The 20,320-nt window shown below is 49.1% G+C and overlaps 1 protein-coding gene across 5 annotated transcripts in view; it reads left to right on the top strand.

The window, feature by feature from the left end:
- Nucleotides 1–2,088: 2,088 nt before the first annotated feature.
- The window catches only part of CTNNBIP1 (catenin beta interacting protein 1), a 47,178-nt gene continuing 28,946 nt past the window's right edge, over nt 2,089–20,320 (top strand). For all 5 annotated transcript variants that reach the window (XM_086344411.1, XM_086344408.1, XM_086344410.1 and 2 more), the window contains exon 1: nt 2,089–2,251. The gene's annotated coding sequence lies outside the window, so the exon portion shown is untranslated. The remainder of the gene's footprint in view (nt 2,252–20,320) is intronic.

Here is a 20,320-nt window from a genome sequence, read left to right as displayed (position 1 = left end):
CTTGGTCAGGAAACTAAGATCCCACATGCTATGTGGCCAAAAAAAAAAAAAACCAAACAAACCAAAACCCCAAAGTTTCAGAGAAGGATTCCAATTGGCTCAGCTCAGGTCATATCCTCTTCTCAGCCAATGGTCCAGAGAACACAGCACGTGAACTGGTCCAGCTTGAGTTCATGTCTCCCTGTTTGTTTTTTTTGCAGAGGGAAAAGGCTGGGATACTATAAATGGTCATCTCGTCAGCACCTCTGGTGGGTAGAGGGTGGCGAGGAGTAGTTCCCCAAGGGGCAGAGACAGGGCTGGGCTGTCAGAGCTAGCAGATGTTTCCTGCCTCTGAAGCCTCCAGTGTTTCGTTCTAAGACTACAGATGGGGAGAGGCTGAGTTAATTCTGAAGTAATCCTACTATCTAGAGATGCAGAGTTTTCCAACTCTGAGCTGATGGGATGAAGGCCTGACTATGTTGATGAACTTACTGTAATTTTGAACAATAAACAATATATTTATGAAAATTTTGAAAAAGCTTCCATTATTTCACAGTGACACATTTTTTTAATACATTCGTTTTCCACATTTATCCTTAAGCATGTACCTTTTTCTGAAATAGAATTTATACATTGTCTTGAATAACCAAGCAAGTTGTTTACTTTTAATTCATTTGTTTAAACATCAATATTTACATGAAAATAATTTGAATGTGTAAATTTCTTATATTGGTAAGCTCTGTGAAACTTGAAGAATCAGCTAGTAACTATATAAAGAAATATTGGTTTAGCTCTTGTTATGGGCATGGTAGTCTGGATGCTGAGGGAGATACAAACACTGTTGACCTATTTCTGGCCTTTAAAAGTTCATAATCTCATGATTTTGATAAAATATTCAATTGTAAGTAAAAAAAGTTATTAAATCGAAAGTAATACGGACATTAGAGAATATAACAGAAAAAAAAAGTATCTTGTATCCTTCTTGCATTGGGAAGGGGAAGAAAAATGAGGGAAGTGGAAGAGGATGGGACAGAAAAGGAGCAGGAAGGCTGGGGAAAGCGGCACAGTAAGGCCTCTAAAACTGTGGTTAGTGTCACACGACGCAATTGTTAAGTTAAATGTTGAAAGTGAGAGCACGCTTGAAGACACGCGTCCCTTTAAAAGGGAAGCTGGGTGTTCAGAGCAATTCGCATTTTGCCTAAAGGAGGCTGTTTATACTCTCTCCAGAGCACATCGAGTCAGACTTTCTATAGCAACATTTTAACCAAGGGCAACCTTCTCTACTCGCCCCCTCCAATGCATTCACTATCAATACAGACGATATTCTAAGTTTAACGGACCCACAGAGGCCCATCCCTAGGCTCTCGGGGTTCGGTGGATCCAGGTTAGACAGGCCCCCAGTTCAAGAGTGGGCCCAACTGCTTCAAAGGTAGCAATATATCCAGTTCCAAGACCCAGGAAGACCACGCCTCTAAATGTTTTGCGACCTTGTCCATTTCAGATTTTTCAGGGGTCCTGAGGATTCCGCCTCGTGTGGCCGCTCCCATTTTTAAACCCAGACGCATGTGTGGGAGGGGCCATTATTTTTACGGGATCACTGTGCTTCTGGAGCAGCTAGGGACAAGCAGAGCTGCTTTACCGCAACGCCGGCTCCATCCTTAGCCCGGGCTCCGCCCTTAGGCTGCCTCCCCCTCGAAGCCCCCGCCCCTCCTCCTTTGCCAACCCCCGACCAGCTCCACCCCTTTGCTCTGAGAGCCTCTAGGCCCTACCCGCAACCGGGTTCCACCCGCCCATCTCGTGGCTCCGCCCCGGGGCCACTTGCCCCGCCCACCCCCAAAGGGCCCAGTGAGCGTGCCTGAGCGCTCCGCAGTACCCACCTCTCAGCTGAGAGCTCCGCCCCCCTGGCCCACTTAACCAATGAGAGCCACTGAGAATTCCAGGCCGTGCCCATTACATCTTCAGACCGCGCCCCTACGCCGGCCCTCTGCCGCCCTCCACCCCCGGGCGTTGCCGTGACCGCGCCTCCGTGGCCCGCGCGGAGCCAGATGCCGCCCTCTCCGCCGGTCCCTCCCCTGGCGGCCTGGCGCCTCCTTCCCTCCCCGCCGCGGTGACTCACGGAGAGGGAGGCGGAGGCTGAGGCGGCCGCTCCCGCTGCTGCCGCTGCCGCTGCTGCCGTTGCGGCTGCTCGGGCTGTGCGCGTCCCGGAACAGGCCGCCGCGCGCCGCTCTCGGACCCGCAGCCCCCGCCCGCCTGGCCGGGTCGGGCGGCCCAGGTAAGCGCCGAGGCCGGCCCGTACCCGCAGCGCCCGGGCCCGCGCCGCTCCGGGGCTCGGGGAGCAGCCAGCCCTTTGTCTCCCGGGGAGGGGCTGCGGACTGCGCCCCCGACCCGACTGGGACCCACCGGCCGGACCACCGGCGCGGAGCCCTGGTCTGGGCCGGGTTTCCTGCCCCGCCTGGCCGCCGCTGCCTCCTGCCGCTCGCCGCCCCCGCCCCCGATCCCGCGGCAGACCACCATCCAGCCGTCCTCAACCTGTCCTCCCCCGGGGGTCGCCTCCACAGGTGTCCGAGCCATCCACTCTTGCTCAGCCCACCGCGTCGGCGTGGTTGTCCCCGCCTATCATCCTCAGGTCCCGCGCCTTCTTGTCTCTTTCCTCACCTGCACCCCGCTCTAGCATCCTGACTGACCCTCTGTAAAGAGCCCCCCGTATTTCCCCAAACTCAATGCTGCCAAGGTCTTGCCCCTGGGTCGCTCTTCCTCTCTCTAGTCTGGCTGAACTGTCGTGTCCCCCGTGAGTGTTCCTGGAAGGTGCACGTTGTAGGCACATGTCTCGCCTGTATGGCTGGCATGTATCTGTGAACCTGCAAGATTGACCACTGGGAGCCCCAAACTGCACTTATTGCCTTCTCATCATCCCCACCCCAGTCACCTTCCTGTGCACCTGGTAACCAAGACACCTAGGTCTGGATACCCAGCCTCTTTTAGGCCCCACATGTCTGGCTCTCTGGTGTGTGGAACGTGTCTAAACAGTCCCTGTTGTCAGGTTAGCCCCTGGGAAGGCCCAGGAGGCCTGTGTTGGCTGCAAATCAAGACTTTTACAAATAACGCGATGTGAGGCTTGCGTCACCTCCTGTCCGAGGATCAAGTATGCTAATACTGTTAATTACTTTGTCTCCTGTCACTCACACAACTTAGGAAAGTGTGCCTGGCCGACTTCTGGGTAAATTGAGGCGTGGGGGTGTGGCTAAGGGACCTGGAGCCAAGTCAAAGTTAGTCATTAAGTTCTGACTCTTAGCTCCCTGCTGCAACTACTGGGCTCTGGTTCCTGGCTTTAGACTCTAAGTGATACTGATCTCTTGGGCCATTAAAGTGTCCAGAGAGACCAAGTTCCCCCTGGTTTAAAGCAGGATTTTGAATTATAAATAAAGGTGCCAATGTGTCATTCATGGTTTCCTGGTGGAGTGAGTGGCCCTCATATATACAAGTCTCCTCCCTGGGATGGAGATTCATCCATTCAGTTATGAGCGCTTCCTATGTGGCTTTCCACTCACTGGATTCTGGAAACATAGCCCCTGCCCTCCTGTAGCTGACATTCTCCAGAGAAAGGGGTAAATAAATAAGTGGGCAAAGTAAGTTTAGTAGTGGTAAGTACTGTGAAGGTGGGAAGATCCAGTTTGGTTTTTTTTCCCCCCAAGTGCAGTTAGAAATCATTGGAGGATTAAGCAGAGAGGTGATAAAATCTAAGTTTTGAAAGATCATGCTGGCCTCCATATGGAGGTTGGATTGTAAGGAGCAGGGATGATTGCCATCATCCCCACCCCAACCACCTTCCTTTTTCTTGCACCTGGTAACCAAGACACCTAAGTCTGGATACCCAGCCTCTTTTAGACCCCACATGTCTGCCTCTCTGGTGTGTCAAATGTGTCTGAGCAGTCCCTGCTGTCAGGTTAGCAGGGACTAACCTGGCAGGTAGAGGCAAGGATGCTAGTTGGGAGACTGACCATTGCAACTGCTGGGCAAAAGATGATGGTGGCTTGAACCAGGGTAGTGGTAGCAGAAGTAAAGAGATGAAACCAGTCTGATCCCCCTGGGAGAGACTGAGAGCAAAACTTCAGGGAACACCGACTGAGACATAGATGTCTGGCAGAGAATTTCTAGACCTGGCTATGCTCCGGTTTAGCTCAGCAAACTGTACTTAACACCTGTTGTGAGCCAGACACTATGCTAGACTCTAGAGTTCCTGATGGGAACAGGGTGACTAGGTCTCCACGTTCTGACAAGATGCTCACAGATGGATCACCCCCTCCTGAAGGGAAGAGGGTTTGTGGGCTTAAAAACCATTTCAAGGAGGAGGAGGGCAGCACACACTGGAGTTCATTCCCACATCCGGCTGCATTATTTAAACGAGAGCATGATTGCCCTCCCACTCCTGTACCCAAAGAGGTTGGGACTGATCTTGCGGTGGGTGGGAGAACTACTCAGTGGCCATGAACTTAAACCGTTAACCGGAATAAAACTTGGATCTCTGTGTCGCTCCAAATCTGTGTTGCTCCAAATCTGAGCTAGAGGACCATGGGGGTTATGTAGGCCAGGCCCCTCTTACGGTTGGGCACCCCTAGCCCCCAGAGATTGAGTTTGTTGTTGTTGTTTTTAATATTTATTGTTTAAAATTATTTGTTTAGCTGTGCCAGGTCTTCGTTGTGGCAGCTGGGATCTTGGATCTTCTTTGCTGCACATGGGATCTTCAGTTGCAGCATGCAGATTCTTAGTTGAGGCATGAGAACTCTTAGTTGCACCATGTGGGAACTAGTTCCCTGACCAGGGATTGAACCTGGGCCCCCTGCATTGGGAGCGTGGAGTTTTAGCCTCTGGACCTAGTCCCCTGAGTAACTCTTTTGCAATCCCATACCAGTCTATACATTCGCTAATGGCACCTGTCACTTTCTACCTCTTTCAGCTTCATGTGCAGGTGCATGACCCTAGGCTTTCTGAGGCCAGGGTCTCTATTGGACTCAGCTTTCCATCTCTCACAGTGTCTAGATCCCGCCGCAAAGTACACTCATCAAGTACTGGTGGACCTGCCTGGGTGTTTCACAGCACCTGAAACCAGAGCCCAGGAATGCTGACATTATCTGTGTTTGTTTTGTTTTTTTTTAATTTAAAAAGAAAAATGTGTTTATTTACTTATGGCTGTGCTAAGTCTTCTTTGCTGCTCTGGCTTTTTCTCTAGTTGCAGTGAGTGGGGCTACTGTCTAGCTGTGGTGCTTGGGCTTCTATTCTGGTGGCTTTTCATGTTGCAGAGCACAGGTCTAGAGCACAGCCTCAATAATAGGGGCACATGGGCTTTGTTGCTCTGCAGCAGGTGGGAATCTTCCTGGATCAGGGATTGAACCTGTGTCTCCTGCATCGTCAGGTGGATTCTTTACCACTGAGTCACCGGGGAAGCCCTGTCCATGTCCTTTCATCAGTTTCCTCTTCATCCAGAGTCTAACACGGGGGTCAGCCCAGCAGTCTCCATGTCACCATGCTCACAGAGCAGGGCAGCCCTTCCTTGATGGGTCGGCTCTCACTCCAGCCCTGCCTACAGGGAACAGCTGCTAAGGGTGCTGAGCAACTAGTTATTCGACACCCAGCAAATATGAAGCAGAGCTCTTAATCAGAGCCCGAGGTCTAAACACAGGACTAGTCCAGACACAGGACTGATCTGGGTTTGGATCTTGGTTCTGCCATCATGAGCTTCATGACCTTCAGCAAGTAACTTAACTGCTCTATGCCTCAGTTTCCCCATTGATAAACTATTAATACTTCCTTCATGGAGTTGTTGGGAGGATTAAATTAAGTAATACCTATTAGAGTCTTAGAACTACACTGAGCCCCTTGGTAAGGGCTTGGTTGAAGCAGTAGCTGTTATTTCACCATTATTTATTTATCTACTTCTTATCTCCCATCAGAATTTAAGCTCTTTTAGGGCAGAGATTTTTGTCTTTTTTTGGTCTACTGTTAAAGTTTGTAGGCACTCCATAAACATTTCTTAAATTGAATGGCTTATCGAGCACCTACTATGTGCCAGGCACTGTTGTAGATGCTGGGAACTGAGCCAAGAACAAGATCACCAAGATGCATGAAATTCATGTTCTAGTGGGAGAGACAGATGGTAAGCAAGTACACATGTGAATAAAACAGGATGGTGAAAAGAGATGCAGGGAGAGCAGTGAGCAGAGAAAAGAGAGCAGTGAGATGGAGAATGCCTGGGTCATAACTGTAGTGAGCTCTGAGGAGGTAACTTTGGTGTTTTTTTTTAATGTATTTTTATTTATTTGGTTGCACCGCATCTTGGTCGCAGCATGCAGGATCTTTGGTTGTGGCATGCAAACTCTTAGTCGTGGCCTCAGCCGCCCTGCGTTGGAAGCACAGAGTCTTAGCCACTGGATCATCAGGCAAGTCCCCTAAGGAAGTAATTTTGAGTGGAGACCCAGCTGATGGGCAGAGGTGCAACAGAAGCAACAAGCCCAAGGAAGCTGGAGTGGGCTGAGTGAGGAGCTGGCAGAAGTTAGATCTGTGGTCACGGTGAGGAATTTGGATTTTTCTCTTTGATTCTGAATAGGGGGAAGTCACTGCATGGGAACTTTTCCTGGGGGTCCATCCCAGGAGAGAGAGCCAGACACTACGAAGAGCAGTGAGCATGCTCTCCTTGCCCTGCTTTTGGAAGGCTTTCGGAAGTCAGCAGCGTTGCGTCTATTCCCATCAAGTTTCTCACGTCTCTGGCCTAGATAGCTGGGAGGTGTGGGAGCCATCAGCTAGGTTAACAAAGGTCCAGGTGTGCATGTCTGTGTGTCCTGCAGATTCGCTCAAGCCGTCTTTTCCTTCTGAGTGTGTAGGTAATGGGTAAGCATTTCTTGAGTTGAGTGAATGAGCATCACCAGCTCTTAGCATCTTGTCCTGTACGCTGGCAAGTCCTGTGTTTTCTACTTCTCTCTGCATCAGGGAAAGATTCTTACGGTGGTCGTGACTCTGTGTAACCTTGGAGCTCTCCTGCTGCTCTTATGTGCATCAGGGACCCACACACATCTATTTGTCAGTCTTTTTTTTGTGTGTGTGTGGCTGTGCCACTCAGCTTGTGGGATCTTAGTTCCCTGACCAGGGATTGAGCCCAGGCCCTCAGCAGTGAGAATGCAGTCCTAACCACTGAACCACCAGGAAATTCCATGTCACAGTGTCTCTGTTGGAAGTGTATCAAGATTGACTGGGCAGCTTTCCTCTCCCACACCATCCCCCACTTCTCTTCCAGTCTCTTGCTGAGTACCACCAGGCCACACTGTCACCTCTGAACGCCTCCTATTTGGTTATTTGATCTACAGTCCTGTACATCACTTGATCCAGGAGTATAGTGGTACCTAGAAAGCTGCCTTTAGCCTGGGCTGAGCAGAGTTGAGAAGCTCAGCAGAGCACTCAAATGGTGTTTTAAAGCCAGGAGTTCAGCTCACCAGGAATCCAGAGTTGGCCTCTGGAGACTGGGGGCAGTTGGCCAGCCTTTTAGATCCTTACTCAGGCATCCACTTGTTTGTCAGTGTCCAAGATACCATCTGCTCTGCTAACCTTGAGAGGCCAACATGAGTCAGAAGGAATCAAATAGGACTTCTGTGTTGCAAGTCCCTCTCAGGGACCTGGTATATTTCATTGTCACACTGAGACTTGCTTGTCAGTCACATGTCATCTGTGGCCTTGTAGAAACTAAACTTGGAGTGGGTGCCACCTTTTTCTCATGTAACTGTTTTTTTTTTATTATTATTATGAGAGTGATATGTACTCATTTAGAAAATGAGAAAATGAATGATAATGACATTTTATATATGTTTTCTCATTTAGTCCTCACTGTTAATTTCTGAGATAAGTAGCATTATTACTGTTTTACACATTCAGAAGCTGAGGCCTGGAAAGGTTAGGTAAGTTGTCTAAGGTCACACTTTTCATTGTGGTGGTTTCTCTTGTTGCTGAGCTCAGGACAGCAACAACAGGACATACGGCTCTAGGATGAGCAGGCTCGGTAGTTGCGGCTCATAGGCTCCAGAGCGCGGGCTCAGTAGTTGTGGTCAGAAAACAAGAGTCAAGACTCAAGCCCAATTGATGGCACTCTCATGTGTGAGCTCTGGGCCTCCTATCAGATGCTGTGTTTCAGCAGAAACAACAGAGAAGAAAAAACATCTCCTTAAGCCCAGCGTGGGTGACATTGTGGGGAGGCCAGAGTTAGCACACTGGAGGCTGCTGCAGAGTTTGAATCCTACGCCTTTTCCCCCCATTTCATCTGACCTTGGGCAAGCTAATTAACCTCCGTTTGCCTTACTTTCCTCCGTGGTAAATGTAGATAATGATACTTGTGCCTTCATAGCTCCCAGGGCCATTATGATGTTTGAGCCAAAGTGCTTTTGAACTTCTTTTATGAAAGGGCATGGAGCCCTGACTGCTGTTATACTAGATTGTTAAAGACTGATTATGCCCTGATCCTCCACAAAGCCTTTTCAGGAGGAAGACAACAGTCCCTGGAGGGAAAGGTGTCCTTCCATGGTGGATGTCGCTGGACCGAACATCGTTTTCCTCCTTCTGAAGTTTCTTAAGGGCTGAAGGTCATGAATGTTTCTCCATTTCTTACTCTTATTTAAAAAAAATTATTTACTTATTTATTTTTGGCTGTGCTGTTGCTCGGGCTTTCTCTAGTTGTGGCAGCCGGGGGCTGTTCTTCGCTGTGGCACACGAGCTTTTCATTGCTGTAGTTTCTCTTGTTGCTGAGCTCAGGACAGCAACAACAGGACATACGGCTCTAGGATGAGCAGGCTCGGTAGTTGTGGCTCATAGGCTCCAGAGCGCGGGCTCAGTAGCTGTGGTACATGGGCTTTGTTGCTCTAAGGCAAGTGGGATATTCCCAGGCCAGGGATCAGACCTGTGTCTTCTGTAGGCAGATTCTTAACCACTGGGCCACCAGGGAAGTCTGTGTTTCTCCATTTCTCATGTCCATGTTGTACTGTAGATGCTTCTGTAAGCAGGTATGTAAACTGTGACTCGTAACAGGATGGAAGACTGCTGATGGTGGAGCAGAGAAGGGGTTTATAAGGTTTGATTTCTGATCCCTGCTGGATGTCTTTGTAATGTCAACCAAGAGCACCGAGATAGGAAGACGTGATGACTGTCTTCCACTGGTCCTTCTTTTCCTCCTTCCTTCTAATGGCTCCTTTTTCAATTAATTAATATTTACTAAACTTTTATTACTATCCGGGCCCCATGGCAGGCACTGGGAGTACTGTGGAGAACAGGGTAAAAATAGTTCTTATCATACAGAGCTTCTAGTCTAGGGCCAAGAGGTTTATTATCTAGTTGGAGCTGTGTGAATAAAGCAAGAACATGTTGGTGAGAGTGTCTTGAACTCTCAGGGGCAGTGGTGGGGCACAGTCAGGACATAATTTGCAGATATCCCCATCGGCCCCAAGGGCACATGCCCTGGGTGGATGTTAAGGTGGAGGTTGTGCTTGGCTTCCCAGAAGAGCATGGGAAGACTTAGGAGATTAGAGCCCTTGTGTGTTGCACTTGACAAAAGCTGCACTCGTGTGGGCATCTGCAGAAACAATTAGCACCTTGGCAGTCATGGTTAGTAAGAACTAAGTTTCCTCTTAAAGCCTTAACCCTTTGTCACTTGGGTTCAAGTCAGGAGGAGTGATCATGGTGATGAGCTCTTTCCAGAGTTTTTGTTTTGGAGTGATACCATCAATCTGGTGCCTTTCTTTTCTTTTCTTTTCTTTTCTTTTTTTTTTGCTGCACTGGGTCTTCACTGTTGCGTGCGGGCTTAGTTGCTCCAAGGCATATGGGATCTTAGTTCCCCAACGAGGGGTTGAACCCGCTTCCCCTACATTGCAAGGCAGAGTCTCAACCACTGGCCAACCAGGGAAGTCCTCAGTGCCTATTATTGTGAAAAGTCCATCAGACCTTGGCTGTCCAGAATCTCTCCCTGCCTTCCAGGCCTCCCTCTACCAACTTTGGAATGCGGGCTTATGGCGGCAGGCGGGCTGTGGGGCTGGCTGCATCAGCGTGCTGGGCATGAAGCCAGGGACACCTGTGTCTGTGAGCCCCACTGGGGGTCAGTATATGTAGAGTAGGGTAGAGGAGGGTCATTCTTCCCCAAGTCTGCCCAGCTCCAGGCCTCGCGTTCCCTCCAAAGAGCCCAGCCAGTCAAGGGAGGCCCAACAGGTCCTAGAAAAGCACCCAGTGTTCATCCACTCCACCCTTGGGCAGGAGCTGGAGTAGAGAGGACTCAAGGCTGGCAGAGGCGCCTGCCCACATTCAGAGAGCGAGGAAGGTCCCAGGATGGGGCCACGCTCCTGAGCGATGTTCGTTCCACCATCCCCCTCAGTGTCACTGCCCTTCTGGTGCCAACCAGATGCCCCTTTGGTCCAGAGGGCCTCAGAGCCATCCAGCATCTGAGCAGGAGGAAGTGGCCGGCCTGGCGAGGAGACCAGGCCACTCTGTGACCCCAGACTTGTTCACGTGTGGTTGGAGCCCACGGGGACGCCAGTTCAGCTGGGAGAATGTGACCTACTTCCATCTCCCCTCCCACATGGAGAGCTGGGTGGGAGGCTTTGGGAAACCAGTTCCAATTAAGGCTTTTTCAGGCCTGAGCATCTCCTGAGTATCCAGCCCACATGTTTCCTGCTGCTGGAATCCTGTGGTTCGTGTCCCTGAACTGAATAACAACTCCCAAACAATGAAGTTACCACCTTTGCGTTCTTCAGTTCTGGCTTCTGCAAGTTGGTGGGGGGCCGTGGCGGGGGTGGGGGGGTGCTTCCTTCAGGGGTCGGGTCCCTTTTGGATTCAGACAACCTTTCATAGTGTGGGCCCCACCCTTGTTCTTCCTGCTAAACCACCCGGCGAACTAGGGGCTCAGTTTCCAAGGAGATGGGTTATTCTTGACCTCCCTGCCCAGACCAAGGCCTCCCAGCCCCCTGCCCCAGGCAGCCCTGGCTTCTGACAGATCCATCCTGACCCTTGTCCTTGCAGAATGGTGTTCTGCACAGGAATGTGAACTAAAACGGGTTTTGGACCCTCTAGGTTTCTTCCATTCTCTCCAGGGAGAGGACATCTGAATGATTTTCCATTTAAAATTTTGTGTTTCTCAAGCAGGAGGGAGTGGGGAATGGAGGAATGTGATTTAAATACACAGAACCATAGGTGCTGTCAACATGATCCAAAGATTTTAAAGACAAGGTGATAGTTCTGAGCCCCTGATCCAGTCTTACTAAGGAAGGAACAGAAGGTGATAGAGAAATCGCCATGCTCAGGCCCACTAGGCTATAATTTCAGACCTGTGGGAACACCGTTCCTCAGCATGTGCTCTATGGCCAGTCGCTGAAGTGGCCGGAAGATGGGGTGCTGGTAATTTGTAGGGGGAACAGAGTGGGACCTACAGGCTAGTAAGCTGGCTTGAGGTGGTGGTGGGGTTTCTCCAGGGCCCCGGCTCTACTTCCCTGAAGATTACAGTGGGACATGGTGGAGCAGAGTCCTTCATCCCTCCCTGGGGGAAGCTGCCCGCTGCCACCTGAGAAATGGTACATGCCCATCATTTAACCTCTGCTCTGAGTGCTGGCTGTCCACCCTGGCTTCCTGTCTCCAAGGAAGAGAAAGGGGTCTCACAGCCTGTGAGCAGTGGTGGTGGCAGAGCTTAAATGCTCAACATCAGCCATGGCACTGGGCCGCCTGGAGGGAGATCTTGCATTTATTCTCCTCTTCTGACCCCGTTTCACTTCCTTAAAAAGAACACCTTTTTTTTTTTTTTGAGAAGGTAATATATACATAGTACAGAACTCAAAAGGCTAATTGGTGATAGAGATACCTTGAAAAAGATGTCTGTTAGTGGCTGTCTTGTTCATCTTAACAAGAGACTCCTACACGTACAAGTGCATAAGGTACACACTGGCCGCACACACGCCTGATTTGTACTGTTTTTTCCCCCACACTGTAATACTAACCTTATCTTTTTCATTTCACACTAAATATTGGAACCCAACATTCCATTCCACTGTCATCACCATTGCTGTCGTCTGGCTAATACCTCTTCACTTCCTGTGTGCTGGGTATTGTTAAAAGTGCTTTACTTATGTTGACACATTTATTTTTCACAACAACTTTATGAACTAAATACTGTTATTCTCCACAGTTTGCAGGTGAGTAAACTGAGGCACAGAGAGATTAAGTTCCTGTTTGAGGTCATTTATAACTATCTCACTCATTTTAATGGTTCCCTGTCATTCTTTTGATTGCTTATACTTGAATTTTTTTCAATGTCCCCTGATGCTGAGTATTTACATTTTCTGTCATTATTTATTCATTTTGGCTGAATATGGCTTATAGGATCTCAGTCACAGGTACAATGGGCTACAGCAGTGAGCCTGCATAATCTTAACCCCTAGAGCACCACAAAACTCCCTATCTTTTATTGCTATTAAAAAGAAATACTCTTCTACATGTATCTTTGTGCTTTTGTATAAGTGTATCTGTAGGGTAAATTCCTACAGTCTGTTAGAGCAAAGGGTTGTGTAGTTGTTTAGTTGCTCAGTCATGTCTGACTCTTTTGGGACCCCATGGACTGTAGACCACCAGGCTCCTCTGTCCATGGGATTGTCCATGCAGAATGCTGGAGTGGGTAGCCATTCCTTTCTCCAGGGGATCTTCCCAACTCAGGGATGGAACCCATGTCTCCTGCATTGGCAGGCAGATTCTTCCCACTGAGCCACCTGGAAGCCCCAGAGCAAAGGGGACATCTGTTTAAATTTTTAGTATTGCCAAGTTGGCCTCCATGGTAACATTTTATGTGCTTACCAAAATTATGCAGAAATAGCTCTTTTTCCCATGCCTTATTGCTAATCTGATAGGAAGGAAGTGGCAGATCATTATAATTTAAATCTAATTTCTTGATGAGGAAATAGAGTACCATTTCAGATCTTTAAGAGCAATCTATTATGTTGTTTACCCATTATTTCTTGTGTTGGCAGTCTTTTTCTTATTGATCTGTAGGCATTCTTTATATACTACAGCAGTTTGTCCTATGGCTGTGACACACGTCACATGTATTTCTACAGTCTGTCATTGTCCTTTTGATTATATTGTTTTTACTATGCAGAGAGTTTTTATTTTTATGTAATCAGATTTTAAAGTCTTTAATCTTATAACTTCTAGGTTTCATTTTGTGTTGTTTCCTTCTACTGTTTTCTTTTAGTCTACTTAGTCTCTCTTGTACATTTAAAACTTTGCTCTGTAACAGAGTGATCCACAAATCTGGCATCACCAGACACAGGGCAGGCTGGCATTGTGTGCCTCCAGTGGGACATGGGCAACGTCAGCCACTGTTGTTTCTCACCAAAATGTCTACCCTTACTCCAGTTCTAAGGAAAACTGGACAAAGAGACAGTGGTCCTTGATTTTTTAAAATTGTTAACATCATGATAGACAAAGAAAAGCTGGTGAACATTCTAGGCTAAGGGAGAGGAATGAGCGTGGGAACCAAGGGAAGGTGAGATCTTCGATTGGATTCTAGATTAAAAACCGGTCCAGGCCAAAGTGAGGGGTGTGGTTGGGAGAGGTGGATGTGGGCCATACATCAGAGAACAGCACTGGGTCAGTAGTAAATTGCTTGGGTGGGGGAAATGGTATTGGAACAGTGTCAGAGCATGACCCTAGGAGGCGAGTGGTGAGATGTCTAGCAGGGTATCTGATATCTGCAACTTGCTTGCTTTATTGTTTAACTTTATTTATTTAATTTATTTGGCCACACCAGGTCTCAGTGGTAGCACTTGGGGACTTGGGTCTTCCTTGTGGCATGTGGGGTCTTTAGCTGCGGCATGTGAACTCTTAGTTGCAGCATGTGGGATCTAGTTCCCTGACCAGGGATCAAACCCAGGCCCCCTGCCCTGGGAGTGTGGAGTCTTAGCCACTGGACCACCAGGGAAGTCCCTTTCCCCCTCTTTTATGGCATGCACAGTCCTTGATTTCATTTCTCGTAGGAACTTCTTTTTGGGGGTGAGTTATTCATTTTTGAACTTGGAAATCTTATGACTATCTTTCTGGCAGACTCGCATAACTTTTCTAGAAGCAGAACAAGTGTGCATTACTGCCTGTAGTTTTTGTTCTGTTTTTAACATTATGTCATATGCTCCAAGTAAACCTGTGAGGAACTTTAGTTTTCTGAGACTTGAAGTCTTAATCATCAGAAATACCATCAAACTAACTTGTAGTATAATGAACCTCTCTCTCCCCCTAACCTCCAGAGAAGCTTTTTCCTCTCAGTTGAGAGTTTTTGTAAGAGGTCAGATTCTGCTTGTGTTCTGTGGGCATGGGCTTGTGAAAGGCTCCCGGGTTTCGTTTCATGAAATTTGACAGTCTTGGGGGAGTAGCTGGCCTGTAAAACCAGGAGTCTTTTTGCCTGGGGAAACACTCACAGGCTAGTTTTGCTAGGAGCTTCTTCCCCTTCTCCTCGACTTGGTGACTAATAGTTTCATGGCTTCGGGAAATGAAGGATGTCTTTACAAATGGCAGATGGGGACTTGGCTTCTGAACTGGATTGTCTGGGCGTGCCGGGGAGCAGAATAAGCCAGCCCTACATATACCACTTTGGCGTATTGATTATTTGGAGTTAAAGTTGTTTGAGAAATAGCCGGTGCAAGAAAGACACTCTGACCCTTCTTTATTCCCCTGAAAGCAGGAAATAAATCTCTCACGTGAAACGTACCTTCCCCGTACAGGGGATGGAAGGCGTCCTCATCACCAGAGACAGGGAGTTCCAGGCTGAGAAGGCTGTTGTTAATTTTCTCACTCGTTTACTGCTCCAAGCCCAAACCTCTTGATCTTGTCAATTCTTCACAAACTTACTGTTCCTTTGTCTAAAAGATACAAAAGGTGCCTGCTCTGGTCACTTCTTCAAGCCTTATATCATTGAGGCCCTTGTACATAAGAAATTAAATTTTTTTCCCTCAATGTCTTGCCTTCCTTCCTGTGTGTGCTCTGTCATGTCCCACTCTTTGCAACCCCATGGACTTTGTCCATGGCCCCTTTGTCCATGAATTTTCCAGGCAAGAATACTGAAGTGGGTTGCCATGCCCTTCTCCAGGGCATCTTCCTGACCCAGGGATCGAACTCACATCTCCTCCATCTCCTGCATTGCAGCAGATTCTTTTTTTTTTTTTTTTTTCAGATTCTTTGCTGCTGAGCCATCAGGGAAGCCCCTTTAATGTCTTATGTCAATTTAATTTTAGGCCAGCCAAAAACTCTAGGAGGGAAGAAGGGAAAAGATTTCCTCCCCTCCGCTGGTCTCTGTGTTTGTGTCCACCCCACTGGGAATAGGGATAGTTCTTAGCTTTCACACAGACACCTAAAGCCTCCCTCCCACTTCTGTCCACTCTTCTGAGCTTTTCTGCAGTGCCCTTGGTCCTGAGCAGGTGACTGTGGGTGGATTCCTGCTGTTTGGGGTGCTGTGTTTTCCCCAGTTGTCTCCCTCTCCTCTCCAGCCTCCCTGCCTCCAGACTGGACAAGTCTTGCTACACATCAGAAGTCCTCATCTTCATGCTACTTCCCCAGTGACTTAATGGAATAAACGCATGTAGATTCTGGAAGTTGCATCTGTTTAAAATATATTTTATTTTGATCACCAGCTTGTTAAATATTTAGGGAGGAAGGAAACTGAGTCTTCAGCAGCCCCTTAGGGGGAGGTTTCCTCTTTCCTCAGATTATTTTTGTTCTGAAGTGGCTGGAGGGAAAGGAGAGGGAAGGTCACGGACTGTGAAATGGAGCAGAAGCAGTTATCCAAACAAACAGTGCACTTCTGTGACACGAGGGTGTGATGAAGGCTTGCAACGTATTCGGTAGTGTGGATATGTTTTCCAGGTAGACAAACATAGCTTTATTTTAATGCAAATTAGCACATACCTATGCTGAAAGCCTATAGGAAAGAAGAGGCAGTAATCCTAAAACTTCCTATTCTAAGAGTCTGTAAGAAGTTTCACCCAGGAGGCTGGGCCTGGGGCCTCTCAGCTGGGTCCCGAGGACCCCCATTTCCAGAGCTGGACAGTGAGGAGGGGGCTGACTCTGGAGACCGTGACAGGGGGACTGAGCCCTCGCCCTGCAAGCAGCCCAATTGGTTTAATGACCTAATTCTCACAACAGGAAGCTGGAGGCCTTCCTGGCCCCCTTCTGAGGGGATGCAGTGAGCCTGGCCTGGGAAGCCTATTTATTTGAACCAATTATCTGAGACTTCAGTGGAGGGAAGGGATGATGGGAGTGTAGGGGCCAAGGCAGAAGCAGCTAGCCTGCTGGCAGGCGCTGGAAAAATTGGGCCACCTTGCCTGGGCTTGCCCCTGAGAACAAGGCTCGTTGCTTTCAGCAGGAGATTGTGTGAACGAATCCATGTGGCTGAGTGAAGGGAGTTTACACAGGTCCTGATAAACTGCACTGTGTCAGTTTTCCCCCTTCTTAAGAAGAACAAACAAGAAAGCAAAAATGTTCAGTTTCCCAATTTAATTAATGTTTTAAATGGTGACCCTGTGAGAGTTGGCATAGCTGTGGGCAGCAGAGTTGATGGAGCTTCGTGGGTTGAAATTTCCATTCTGGCTTCTTTCTCTGGAGGTGACCCAAGGTCTGTGAAACCTGGCCAGGCTCCTGCCCTGGGATTATTAGGCTTGGAGCTGGTCCTTCCAGCCCCAAGTTGACTTCAGCCCCATCAGTAAGAAGACTGACCAGCAATGCAAATTTACTTTTCCCTAGGGGGTGGGTAGCAGGTTGTTAGCATGCTGGGAGCACCTCAGATGTCGGCCACAGGGGAGAAGTGTCCTTCCACCGCCACAGCCTGCATGGGTGGGCTTTTGACACTGCCAGGTGCCCAGCCTGCAGTAAAGGTCATCCAGCCTGAGAGGTCCTGCCCAGAAGTGTGGGAGGGGGGCGTGCACCCACTTGTGAACTGAGGGTTCCTGCCCTTGCACCCATTCATAAATAGACAAGGGCTCTGCAGTCTGCCTTACCCACCCCCTGGGGACCTGTGAGAGGCCGAAGGTCAGACTGAATCAGGAAGACCTGGAGCCGGATTCTGTAAGTGCACTGGTTCCTGACTTAAGGTCTCAGGCTCTGGCCTGGCCAGGTTCCAGGGCTCCAGCTGTTCCCTGGGAAGGAAGAAAGGACCTCTTTTTAAATTAGGTCAGAAGACACCTCTCTTTCCTCCTGTCCTTGTCCCCCTACCGTGCAGGGATAAAGCCACCACCTGCATGTCCCTCAGTCAGAGCCTGAGGACTTTGCCCGGGATCGGAGTGTCCCAGTGCAGCCGCGGAAGTGTCCCCAGCTCTGAGATCCCTTCCTGTTTGCATTGTGCTGGCTGAACTGCAGAGGCTGTCAGAGCAGGCCTGCCAGGTAGCCTTGCTTAGCAGTAAAAAGGACTTGAAGAGACAGTGTGAGCTGGGCACTTTTCTACCAATCAGGCCAACTTCTCAGGAGAAACATTTTTTTTAAACTAGAAGCTTTCAACAGATACCTTTTACCAATCCAGTCATAGCAACATTAAATAATCTATGCACATAGGTTCCTTCAGTTCCTTGATGTCTTGGACTCTCTGAGGTGAGGGTATTCTGGGGTAGGGGGCTTCCTTCCCACATAGTTCCCAAGTGAATCTGAAATCTATTCATTCCCTTCATCGTACACGGAGCTCCAGGTGTGACCAGCAGCAGTGTTTCATCCACCACATCCTACATCACAGAGTCTATGGTCTCCAGGCTTTTCGGGGGTCCATAAAAATACTGGAGACGTGAAAAAAAAAAAAAAGGATCATCCCCTTCTAAGGAGTTAGATGAGAATTCTGTTCAGTGGGAGATGTGGGTCCGTTTTAATATGTCTGTGAGAATAGGGCTGCCTGGGATCCACGCAGGCCTGACCCCCCACCCTGTGGCTGGCCTCATGGAGCTTCCAAAGTGGAGGTGGAACCAGGTGCACAGACACCCGGGTGCAACCAGGGCTGTGCCATGAGTGGAAGAGATTCGGATCAGTGTGCAAACGCACAAAGACCTTCAGGAGGTAACGATACAACAGTGAGCAGTGAACAGGGAAGAATGTTCTATGCTGAGGGACCAGCAGATGTGAAGGCCAGAGGTATGGAAGGAGCCTGGTGCAAGTGGTAACCGAGGTGACTGCCCGGCAGGGCTCCTCGCCCTTGGTGCTGTAGACGTGGCGGCCATCCTGTGCATTCTAGGTGGTTCTACCCAGGAGCGTCCTCCCGACTGTGATCTTTCTCCTTTCTCCAGAGGAAAATCTCCTTTCTCCAGACGGCGCCAGATGCCCCCTACTGAGAGCCGGTGCTGGGTGGGGAGCGTGGTAGATGGCCGGGGTCTGTTCAAGGGCAGTGGGTGGAGTCCTTCCTGTCTAGCAAGTAAGGTCGTGCCTGTCCCGGTGTCCTCTGGTGTGTGTGACGTGCCACGTGCAAGAGTGGCTTGCAGGCTCTCTGAGGGGAGTCAGGCCACAGAAGGAGGGTGCCCCCTGAAGCCCCCTTCCCAGCTTCAGTGTGGTTTTCAGTGTTGATGCCTTTGCTGGTGCTGTCTGGACAGCTGGGCAGGGCAGCCGCACTAATGCCATCATGATGATTTGATCCTGATGCTTCGAGAAGCTTCCCCGAAGGGCCGTTATCAGAGCAGCTCCCACCTGGAACAGAAGGTGCCCTGTTGTTGGGGAAAGGGCAGGTGGGAGCGCCGAGGTTCGAGGTGTCGGAAGTCCCAGCATCTCCAGTGCAGCATGCCTGAGCCTGTCTGGGGAGTAGGACCCCATCAGGGTCTGGGTTTCAGAGCTGCTCCCCCGACGTGAGGGGCCTCCAGAGCGACTGCAGCCTCTCCTGCTGTGAACCAACTTCCCAGGGACTTTCTAATGTTTCCTGACTTTTCATTTGGATTTCGAATCTGCAGAAAGTTCTGAATAATGCAGTGAACACCCCCATGCCCTTTACTTGGATTCACCAATGTTAACCTTTGCTCACACACTTTGTCTCTGTTCACATTCACACACATCCCACACATATACACATGCATATATATGCACATTTACACACACACATATATACATTCTCATACATACACAGTGAAGTGAAGTGAAGGTCACTCAGTCGTGTCCGACTCTTTGCGACTCCATGGACTACACAGTCCGTGGAATTCTCCAGGCCAGAATACTGGAGTGGGTAGCCTTTCCCTTCTCCAGGGGATCTTCCCAACCCAGGGATCCAACCCAGGTCTCCCTCATTGCAGGCAGATTCTTTACCTATTGGGCTATCAGGGAAACCCAAGCTATGCGGTAAGCCCATACATACACATTTACACAAATATACCCACTCACATACACACATACACACTCATACATTTACATATATAATACACATACATATACACATACACACCCACACATATACACATACACACACACATACATACATATATTCACACATGTACACACATACACAGTCACATATACACATACTCATACACTCACCTTTTCCCTGAAACTAGAGTAAGTTGCAAGCATTGAGACATTTCACCCTTATACACTTCAGCCTGTATCTCTTAAGAACCAGGATATTTTACAGTGTGACTACAATGTATTCATCGCATTCAACACATATAACGGTGAAACAATACTAATATCTAATAAATACTCCATATTAACTTTTCTCCAGGCTTGTCATGTATTAACTCCGTGGCCCTGAGCGGGTTCCTTGCCTTCTCTGAGCCTTGGTTGTCTCATCTATGAAAAGGGAATAATTCCTACCGTGCAGGCTTGTCCTGAGGACTCGGTGTGCTAAACAGGCCTGATACCACGCGGCCCCCAGGAAATCTCTAGCAACCACAGTAATTATCACTGTTGTTCTGCAAGCTTGCCTGGCCTGACACAGCAGGAAGGAGCTTGGGAGCAGGTTGGTATTTGGGTTGGTGACCTCAGGACTAATTCCTCATCCCGAGCTCATCTCCTAAGACTGCTGCTGTGTCCTGCAAACTCCTTGACCCGAGGAGCCGTCCTCACACCTGTCTCGCGCCTGCCGGTGGAGTGCAGTTCCAGGATGCCAAGCTTGGCTCCAGGTTGAGGAGGCGGAGATGTGGAATTGATTAATTAAGGCAGCTGCTCACGAGGCCCTCGAGTCCAAGAGGCTGCAGTTTAATTACTGAGAGTGGAGCTCGCGGAAGTTCTCTCTGGTGCCCCAGTTTTAATGTCGCTGGGGGGCCAGAGATGCCGCCCTGACTGGGACTCGCAGCCGAGGCTGAGGCCCAGGCCTGCCTCCCTCCGCTGGCTCTAAGCACAC

This window comes from Bos grunniens, chromosome 16 (genome assembly GCF_055505025.1).
Source record: "Bos grunniens cultivar Pamir isolate PY7600 chromosome 16, Bosgru_T2T1.0, whole genome shotgun sequence".
NCBI classification, from domain to species: Eukaryota; Metazoa; Chordata; class Mammalia; order Artiodactyla; family Bovidae; genus Bos; species Bos grunniens.
The sequence above is the reverse complement of the archived record's forward strand: the minus strand, read 5'-3'. Positions and strand labels throughout refer to the sequence as shown.